The following is an 8,973-nucleotide window of genomic DNA, read 5'->3' as shown; positions in this document are numbered from 1 at the left end:
ATACGTATCGAATAAAGATGGAGCGCATGGCTTTAAAAAATGATTGGGGGATTTTTATCGGTAAGGCTTGTAATAGGTACAAGAGTCTGGGCATTACATTCATTTTGAGCACATTGCATCTCCCAAACCAAGAGGTCGCCAACTTTGACCACCTCTCTAGATCTATGGCAAAATTTTTTAGAAGCGGCTGGAAATTCAATTGGAAAATCAGATGTGGGTCCGGGGGAACCTTGGTACCCAGATATTGTATAGCCCCAGTTGCCCAACGAAAGGGAAAATTAGTGCTTAGACTCGTCTGGGCGTTGGTAGACAGGGAGACGTTGAGTGCTTCCGATTTCTGTAAGTTAATTTTAAAATTTGACAGGGTGCCATATCGTCTTATTTCCGCTAAGAGATTCGGCAATGTAATGTGAGGCTCCGAGACATAGAACAAGAGGTCATCTGCAAAGGCTGCGACCTTATGGTGGTGTGAGGGGGTGTCCAGTCCCTTGATGTCTATGTTCTGCCTGATGTGGTGCAGCAAGGGTTCAAGCGATAGGACAAACAAAAGGGGGGACAACGGGCATCCCTGCCTCGTTCCATTGCCAATAGTGAAACGCGACGAGGCAAACCCATTGACCTTAACCATCGCCGTCGGTGACGAGTAAAGAGCTGTAACCCATGAAAGCATGGGGGGGTACACCCAAGCTTCGCAGGGTGGCTAGCAAAAAAGGCCAGCTCACCCTGTCAAACGCTTTTTCTGCGTCCACAGAGAGCAACATAATCGGTAGTTTAAGGCGTCTGGCGCGTTCTATAACATTGATTGTCCTGGTAGTGTTGTCTCGGGCTTCCCTGTTACGAATAAACCCCACCTGATCCAGAGGTATCAGGCGTTGGAGAATGGGCGCCAACCGCTCCGCCAGTATCTTAGTGAAGAGCTTAAGGTCGCTGTTTAATAAGGAGATGGGCCTGTAGTTCGCACAGAGAAGCGGATCCTTCTCCGGCTTGAGTATGACCGAGATGCTTGCCTGCAACAGCTCCGGTGGAAAGGTCTGGCCCTCCAATAGGGCGTTAAAAGCTGACACAAACGGCGTGGACAACAGGGAGAGGAAGGCCTTATAATAAGGGACCGTAAACCCATCTGGGCCTGGTGCCTTGCCCTTGGGTGAGTCTCTTAACGCTGCCGACAATTCCTCCGGGGAGATAGGTTGCGAGAGAAGCTCTATCTCTTCCTGTGTCAGCGACGGGAGGTTTGCCGAAGCTAGGTACTCGTCAATGGCCGCTGTGCCGGCCTGGAGGGCGTCTCCTGAGTCCCGGGGGTGCAAGTTATAAAGGGCTTCATAGAAAGATCGGAAACACTCCGCTATCTCCCGTGAATCATGAAGCTTGGCACCCGAAGGGGAGGTTATGGTTGGAATGAAGGACGCGTTGCGTTGGGCACGCAGGGAGTTCGCTAGGGACCTACTACACTTGTCTCCATATTCATAATACGTCCTGCGGACCCACATGAGTCTGGTTCTAGCCTGAAAGAGAGAGAAATCTCTGATTTGTTCTCTAAGATCTCTCACCTCCACCTCCAGCGCAGCAGTCGGCTGGGATTTGTGTCGTTGTTCACACGCATGCAACTTGGCAATAAGTTTGGAGAGAGCCTCAGTTTTGGCCACTTTGAGTCTATGACCATGTTTAATAAGAATGCCCCTAATGTAGCATTTATGAGCCGCCCATAACATGAGGGGGTTGGAAACAGAATCACGGTTATGATCAAAGTAACTTTCTAATTCCCTAAGCAGGTCTGCGTGGGTCTCAGGGTCCTTCAGGAGAGACTCGTTCAGTCTCCACCAGGACTGACCACGCGACTCCTGTTGTAGCTTCAGCATCAAAGAAATCGGGGCATGGTCAGACAGGGCTATGTGGCCTATCTGAGCGTCTGTGACCGCCGGGATAGCATTGTGGGTGACTAAAAACATATCTATACGTGAGTAAGAACCATGAGCGGTGAAAAAGAACGTATAGTCCCTATCCTGTGGGTGAAGCGTACGCCACACATCGATCAGTCGGTGGGAGTGTAGCAGGTCTCTTATGTGTGAACGCGTTCTCGCAGAAATCGCAGAGGTGCCCGATGATGAGTCTCTGCGGGGGTCCAAGGTGAGGTTAAAGTCCCCCCCAACGATCAAAGTACCCTCCGAGAATGCAGCCAGGGCATCCAAGCATGCTTCTAAGGCCGGCAGCTGGTCCACATTCGGCATGTATAGGTTGGCAAGAGTAAAAGTTTGCGAGTGGAGAGTTCCCTTAATGAAGAGATATCTCCCTTCACTATCGGCTTGGACAGCTAACAGGCGCCACGGCAAGTTTTTAGCAAGAACACACACTCCTCTCGATTTGGAAGTAGGGGACGTGCTGTGGTGGGCCAGGGGGAAGTGCTTACTATAAAGCCGTGGTATTTGGTCTGTCCTGAAATGGGTCTCCTGGAGGAAAACTATTTGGGGCTTCATCCGCCACAATTCTGTCAGGCAGCTGGACCTTTTTTCAGGTACATTCAGCCCTTTCACATTCCAGGAAACCAGCTTCAGGGCCATGACGGCAGTGGTACCCGGCCGGCGGTCCCCACCAGAGTCAGTAGTAGATATAGAGTTCAAGCACAGAGGAAGAGGAGGAGAAAAAGGAAAAGCAGTAACGAAGCGGAGAAGGTCCGGAGTTAGTAGGGAGGAGGAGGGTAGGAGGGGTGGGGATAGATCGGGGAATTGCTAAAGCTCCTATCGGAGAGAACCTGCCGGTTAGGGCAGAGGGGCCTAGTGGGGGAAGAGGTAAGGCACTGTAGAGGGAGGAACTCGTCGGTGCAGTACCCCTCCAGCATCCCATGGTCCATGCAGTCGCAATCGGGCGTGCACGGAGCTTCTTTGGCATCTTAACTACGACATCAAACGCATTATAGAACATCACTGCAGCAGGTATCGGGCAGTTAACAACAGTAGAACAGTGCATAATTAGACCAACATATTAAACTTTTCAACACAGAGTATAGATAACTTTATACCACCCAGGCACCCGCCCCTCCCCCCCCCCAAAAAAAAATGGAAAAAAGGGGGGGGGGAGGAGAGGGGGAGGGAGCGGGAACGCCGCCCAGGGGCACCCGGGGGGCACCACCAGGCAGTCCAAAAACACAAAGAGCGCCGAGACTAGGGCACCTGTAGATAAACAGTAACGAGAATGGTGAACAGTACCGCCAATAACTCAGGGCTTCGTCCAGGAAGCGCAGTGTCCAACTCTGTTCTTCCAATGTCCTTCCTCTCCCCTAGCGGGGGCGCTGGGAACAATGGCCCGTGGCATGGTAAACAACACAAAGCTGGATACTCCAGCCGTCTATGTTGGTAGAGAAAAAGAAAACAAAAAAAAAAAGGGTATAACACAGGAATAACGGAAAATTACTGTACTCTCTCAGGGTTCACGATCTTGAGGGGCCTGCGATCTCTGACGTTGGGATCGACGGTGGCGTCTCACTCTCTGTGGCCTGGTTGAGGGGTTGTTCGTCGGGGCCACTGCTCCCTGGGGGACAACAGGAGCCAACCAGTCGGGGACCTGAACCGAGGGCAGGCCCAAAGCCTCCAGAAAGGACGGGACCTCCGAAGGGTGTCGTAGCGCAAGGGGCCTCCCATTTTTGCGCACTATAAGGTGAAACGGATGGCCCCACTTGTATGGAATCCTCCGTTCAGTTAGGTGTTCCAGAAGGGGTCGCAGACAGCGTCTCATCTGGAAGGTCTTGCGGGATACATCTGGCAGAAGGGTGACTTGGGCCCCGTCAAAATCAATGCTGCCTTTGCGCCACGACGCTTGCAGGACATCCTCCCTAACTGAGTAATTGTGGAGACAGCATAAAACGTCACGTGGCCGGTTCTCTGTGGGGCTCCTGGGGCCCAGGGTCCTGTGGACTCTATCAATGGCTATTACTGTGTCAGCAGCGCGGTCCAGACAGGCGTTAAATATAGCTGTAACTGTGGCTTTGAGGTCTGCCTGGCCAGTGGCTTCGGGCAAGTCTCTGATCCTGATGTTGCGTCTGCGGTTGCGATTCTCAAGGTCATCCACTAGGAGTTGCAACTGTGCCACTCTGTCAGCAAGGGTATCATGTGCGGCTTGCAGGCCAGAAACATCAGTGGTCAGGGAGGTCACATCCGATGCCAGGGTGGTCACCCGCTCGTTCGTAGCCGACACGTCACGTTTGACCCCTGCGATTTCATGTCGCAAGGTCGTTTCAATCCTGGCTGCCATACAGCTAAAGTCTGCTTTAGTGGGAAGGTTTTGGAGTAAAGCTAGGATGGCCTTGTCCCCCAATAATGCCGGTGCTGGTGGCAGCGGTGGGTCCCCCTGTGTGTCTGAGGCGAGAGCAGCCTGGCCATTCGGTCCTGGGATGAGGCTTCCACTGCGGGAGGGTCTCTGGGACAGTTGGGAGTTGTGAGGGAACCAGGGTGGCAGGCCGCTATAGTCCGGGCTGTCAAGCGAGGCCATGGACAGTGAGCGGGGGAGACACGGGGACAAGTCACTAGGCGGGGAGAACGGGGGCATGTCGTGTCCCTGCATAGCAGTCTGCTCACCTTCCCTCTGTGCCGCGTGTCCTGGAGCGCCGGAGGCCGCGGGCGCCATCTTGGCTGGATCCGGCGTGGAGGCCGGAGGCTGCAGCGGGACCAAGTACCTGTCCATGGCAGCAGCGGCGGACCCCGCTCGGCTGGCTGTGTTCCGCCGAAGCGCGGGGATGTCGGCGATGCAGAAATATGCGACCAGACTGTGGTAAAGGGGTGCGGAGGGGTCACGGACCGGGAGCTCCGGAAAAGAGTGTCCTCACTCCTTCATGCCTAGGCCACGCCCCCCTGGTTAGTGTCTTGATTGGGAGATCGCCTGGGAATACTGGATGCCGTAGGCTTCTTTTTATGTTGTTGGCTTTGACCTGTTTTTTTTTAGCTTGTTTCCCAAGGTGACCATCTTGGCCTTTGTCAAGAGGCTTCAGAGTGCCCGAAGAGAGTGCCTACGGCCAAATCACCTATATAGTATCTTATATATAATAACTAAAAATATTATTTATTATTATAGATATAGATATATAGTATAGTGATTTGGTCGTAGGCACTCTCTTTGGGCACTCTGAAGCCTCTTGACAAAGGCCAAGATGGTCACCTTGGGAAGCAAGCTAAAAAAAACAGGTCAAAGCCAACAACATAAAAAGAAGCCTACGGCATCCAGTATTCCCAGGCGATCTCCCAATCAAGACACTAACCAGACCAGATCCTTCTATGGCACCTGGTCTTCCCAGGGAGTCTCCCATCCAGGTACTAACCAGGCCTGACGCTGCTTAGCCTCTGAAATCAGACGAGATCGGGTGCTTTCAGGTTGATGTGGCCGTAAGCGTTCTCCTCAAGACACGCCCAACCCTCTTGACAAACGCCAAGATGCTCACCTTGAGAAACAAGCAAAAAAAAAACAGGTCAAAGCCAACAACATAAAAAGAAGCCTATGGGCTTACAGCGGACCTTAAAAGATGGGACCCACTAGCTCTGTCATGGTTCGGACGCTGTAATGTGTTGAAGATGAACGCGATGCCACGACTTCTGTATCTACTACAAGCCTTACCTATCAAAATACCCCAGACTTTCTTTCATGCGGTTCGCTCAATCTTTATCAAGTTCCTCTGGCGCGGAAAACATATGCGTATTGGTAGGGCAATGCTATTGCGACCGAAATTGCGGGGAGGTATTGGCTTCCCGGACCCTGCTCTATATTACACAGCGACGCACATGACACCGGTGGTTGACTGGTGCCGGTGTTCTGCCATATACTGTCCGGCCATGATATAGTGTCCGCGCCGTACTGCGCATGCGCAGTACGGAGCAGACGAAGCTTCGGAAAATCTCCGAAGCTGAACGGCGCCTGCGCGGTGAGTGGAGGTGGTAGCCCCACCATCCAAGCGGACATAGGGTTGTGAATATTAGAGGGCCCCTCGCAGGCGAGCTTCGCTCGCCACGCTTCGGGCTCGGCCTCGCTGCGCTCGGATCTTTTATATTCTTACTCTATGTCCACTTGGATAGTGGGGATAGAACCTGGACTCAGTGCGCAGGCGCCGTTCATGCTCGGCAATTTTCGGAATCTGTGTTGCTGTGTACTGCGCATGCGCAGTACACAGCGGACACTATCCGATGGGGGACCATATGTGATAAGACACCGGCATGGGGAACTGAAGCTATGGGTCAAGCTAGAGCAGGAGATGGCACGGGTTCCACTGGCTGGTCTGCCTTGGGCGGGGAGGCAATTGGAGCCCTGTGTGACTACTCACCCGTTAATTGGCCCCTCGCTCGCCGAGATGGATAGTTTTTTTCACCTTTCCCACCTGACTAACTTCCCTTCTCCTATGACCCCAATTATTGGACATCCTAGATTCCCTCCGGGCCTGTCTGACCAGGCCTTTACCAGGCAAGCCCCGAAAGGGCTTCTGAGAGCAGCCCTATTTCTTGGACCCACGGGCTTGATTCCCACGGGGACCATACTGCTAGAGCAAGTACCTGTTGCATTGGATAGCTGGAGAGCTAGACAGCTAATCCATTTCCTCGGATCACTACCTAACCATTCGTTCTTCTCTAGACAATTCCACCCCTTCGAGGAACTTTGCCTGGATGATGGCCCAATTCGTGGTTCCCTCTCTAGGTCCTACCAAATCCTGACAGATGCACAATCCTCCACGGATCCACCCTTCCTAGCTAAATGGAAAAGGGACTTACAAACTACATTCTCCAAACCACAGAAGGACAGAATACTCTTTTTCGCCCATAAGTCGTCACTCTGCAGTAAATATCAGGAGATCTCATATAAGCTGATCACACGCTGGTATCGTACACCGGTGGTGTTGGCCAAAATATTCCCCGGTCAATCTGACCGCTGCTGTCGCTGTCGGCAACAGACTGGCACCATTCTCCACATTTTCTGGGAATGCCCTAAATTACAAACATTCTGGCAGCCTGTCCTGAGACTCATCCACAAGTTCACAGACATTTCCTTAGCCAATGATCCCGCAGCAGTTCTTCTCAATCTAACTCCTATGTCGAGAAAGCGTTATCATAAGTCCTTACTTAAACATCTCCTCAATGCAGCTAGGGCCTGCATCCCAAGTCAGTGGAAAGAGCAATCTGCTCCAATGGTGACCCAGTGGTTCGCAAAGGGTAAATGATATTGAACGAATGGAAGACCTGACTGCCACAATGAGGGATAAAACGGAGGAGCATGGGAACAGATGGTTCTACTGGACCCAGTTTCGCTTTTCGGAAGAATACCTCCGCAAGACATAGTAAGCTCATGGTGATCGTTGGAGATCGCTGTTCCAAACGTTGGACAGCTGATGAGCTGGTGAGCCGAGGGCGTCTCTTGCTCCCTGGGAGGGGACCCCACCCTATCCACTCTACCCACGACACCCCCTTACCCCTTCTTTTCCTTTTCTGCCATTTCCTTCCCCAATCTTCTCTTTCCCTTTCTCCCTCCTTTCAGTTCTACTATTTCCCTTCTTAACTCAAAAAAGGGAAAAGAAAATGGTATGTTCCGACCCCATTTGACTACTACACAATACTCTTCCCCTATCTATGGATATCTAAACTCTTCGAGGGTAGCAGGGCTAGTATCAATAATATTTTAAGTGGTAGAGGATCCCAACGAGATGGAGCTTTAATCTCATCTTAATATGACCGCAAAGCTGTACACGTGCTATTCTCCTCAGACTTCTTACCATTGGCTCTGATATCCATGCAATATGATCGTTTGTTTATAACTATTTGTATCACACATTCTGTGAAGTTGCCTTTGCATTGTATGTCGCATACTACTAAATAAAAAAACAAAAAAAACAGAAGCCTATGGCACCTGGTATTCCCAGGCGGTCTCCCATCCAGGTACTAACCAGGCCCGACACTGTTTAGCATCCGAGATCAGACGAGATTGGGCGCTTTCAGGGTGATGGGGCCGTAGGTGATCTATTCGGGCACTCTTAACCCTCTTGACAAATGCCAAGATGGTCACCTTGGGAAACAAGTGAAAAAAAAAACAGGTCAATGTCAACAACATAAAAAGAAGAATACGGCACCTGGTATTCCAACGCCATCTCCCATCCAGGTACTAACTAGGCCCAACCCTTCTTAGCCTCAGAAAAGAGAAGAGATAGGGCTCTTTCAGGGTGATGCTGCTGTAAGCGATCTCTTTGGGCACTCTCAACCCTCTTGACAAATGCCAAGATGGTCACCTTGGGAAACAAGCAAAAAAAAGAAAACGAATCAACGCCAACAACATAAAAAGAAGCCTACAATAACTGGTAATCCCAGGTGGTCTCCCATCCAGGTACTAACCAGGCCCGACTCTTCTTAGCCTCCAAGATCAGATGAGATTGGGTGCTTTCAGAGTGATGTGGCCATAGGCAATCTCTTCAGGCACTCTCAACCCTCTTGACAAACACCAAGATGGTCACTTTGGGAAATAAGCGAAAAAAAAACAGGTCAACGCCAACAACATAAAAAGAAGTCTACGACACCTGGTATTCCCAGGCGGTCTCCCATCCAGGTACTAACAAGGCCCGACTCTATTCGCCTCCAACATCAAACGAGATCGGGTGCTTTCAGGGTAATGTGCCCGTAGGCAATCTCTTCAGGCACTTTCAACCCTCTTGACAAATGCCAAGATGGTCACCTTAGGAAACAAGCAAAAAAATAAAAATAAGTCGGAAGCTAGAGACAATACGGCCCGAGTCCTCAATTTAATCCATGCGGCGCATGTACAGGGAAGGCCCTTGCTTATGCTGTCAACGGACGCGGAGGAGGCCTTTGACAGGGTGGCCTGGCACTTTATGCAGGCCACCCTGGAACATATAGGTCTTGGCCCCAACATGATGAACTGGGTAATGTCGCTTTACTCCACGCCATCGGCAGCGGTACGGGTGACCGAGTGGTGCTCGGACTCTTTCCCCATCACTAATGGGAC

General features: G+C 51.4%; 2 pseudogenes; both read right to left on the bottom strand.

Moving 5' to 3' along the window:
* Positions 1-7,854: 7,854 nt before the first annotated feature.
* Positions 7,855-7,973, bottom strand: LOC143947180 (5S ribosomal RNA; annotated as a pseudogene).
* Positions 7,974-8,296: 323 nt separating this feature from the next.
* Positions 8,297-8,415, bottom strand: LOC143947597 (5S ribosomal RNA; annotated as a pseudogene).
* Positions 8,416-8,973: the final 558 nt, after the last annotated feature.

Source organism: Lithobates pipiens, unplaced genomic scaffold, assembly GCF_037356315.1.
Source record: "Lithobates pipiens isolate NorthernLeopardFrog02 unplaced genomic scaffold, aLitPip1_a1.2 Scaffold_30, whole genome shotgun sequence".
In the NCBI taxonomy this organism is placed as follows: Eukaryota; Metazoa; Chordata; class Amphibia; order Anura; family Ranidae; genus Lithobates; species Lithobates pipiens.
This window is presented reverse-complemented; position numbering and strand designations above follow the sequence as displayed.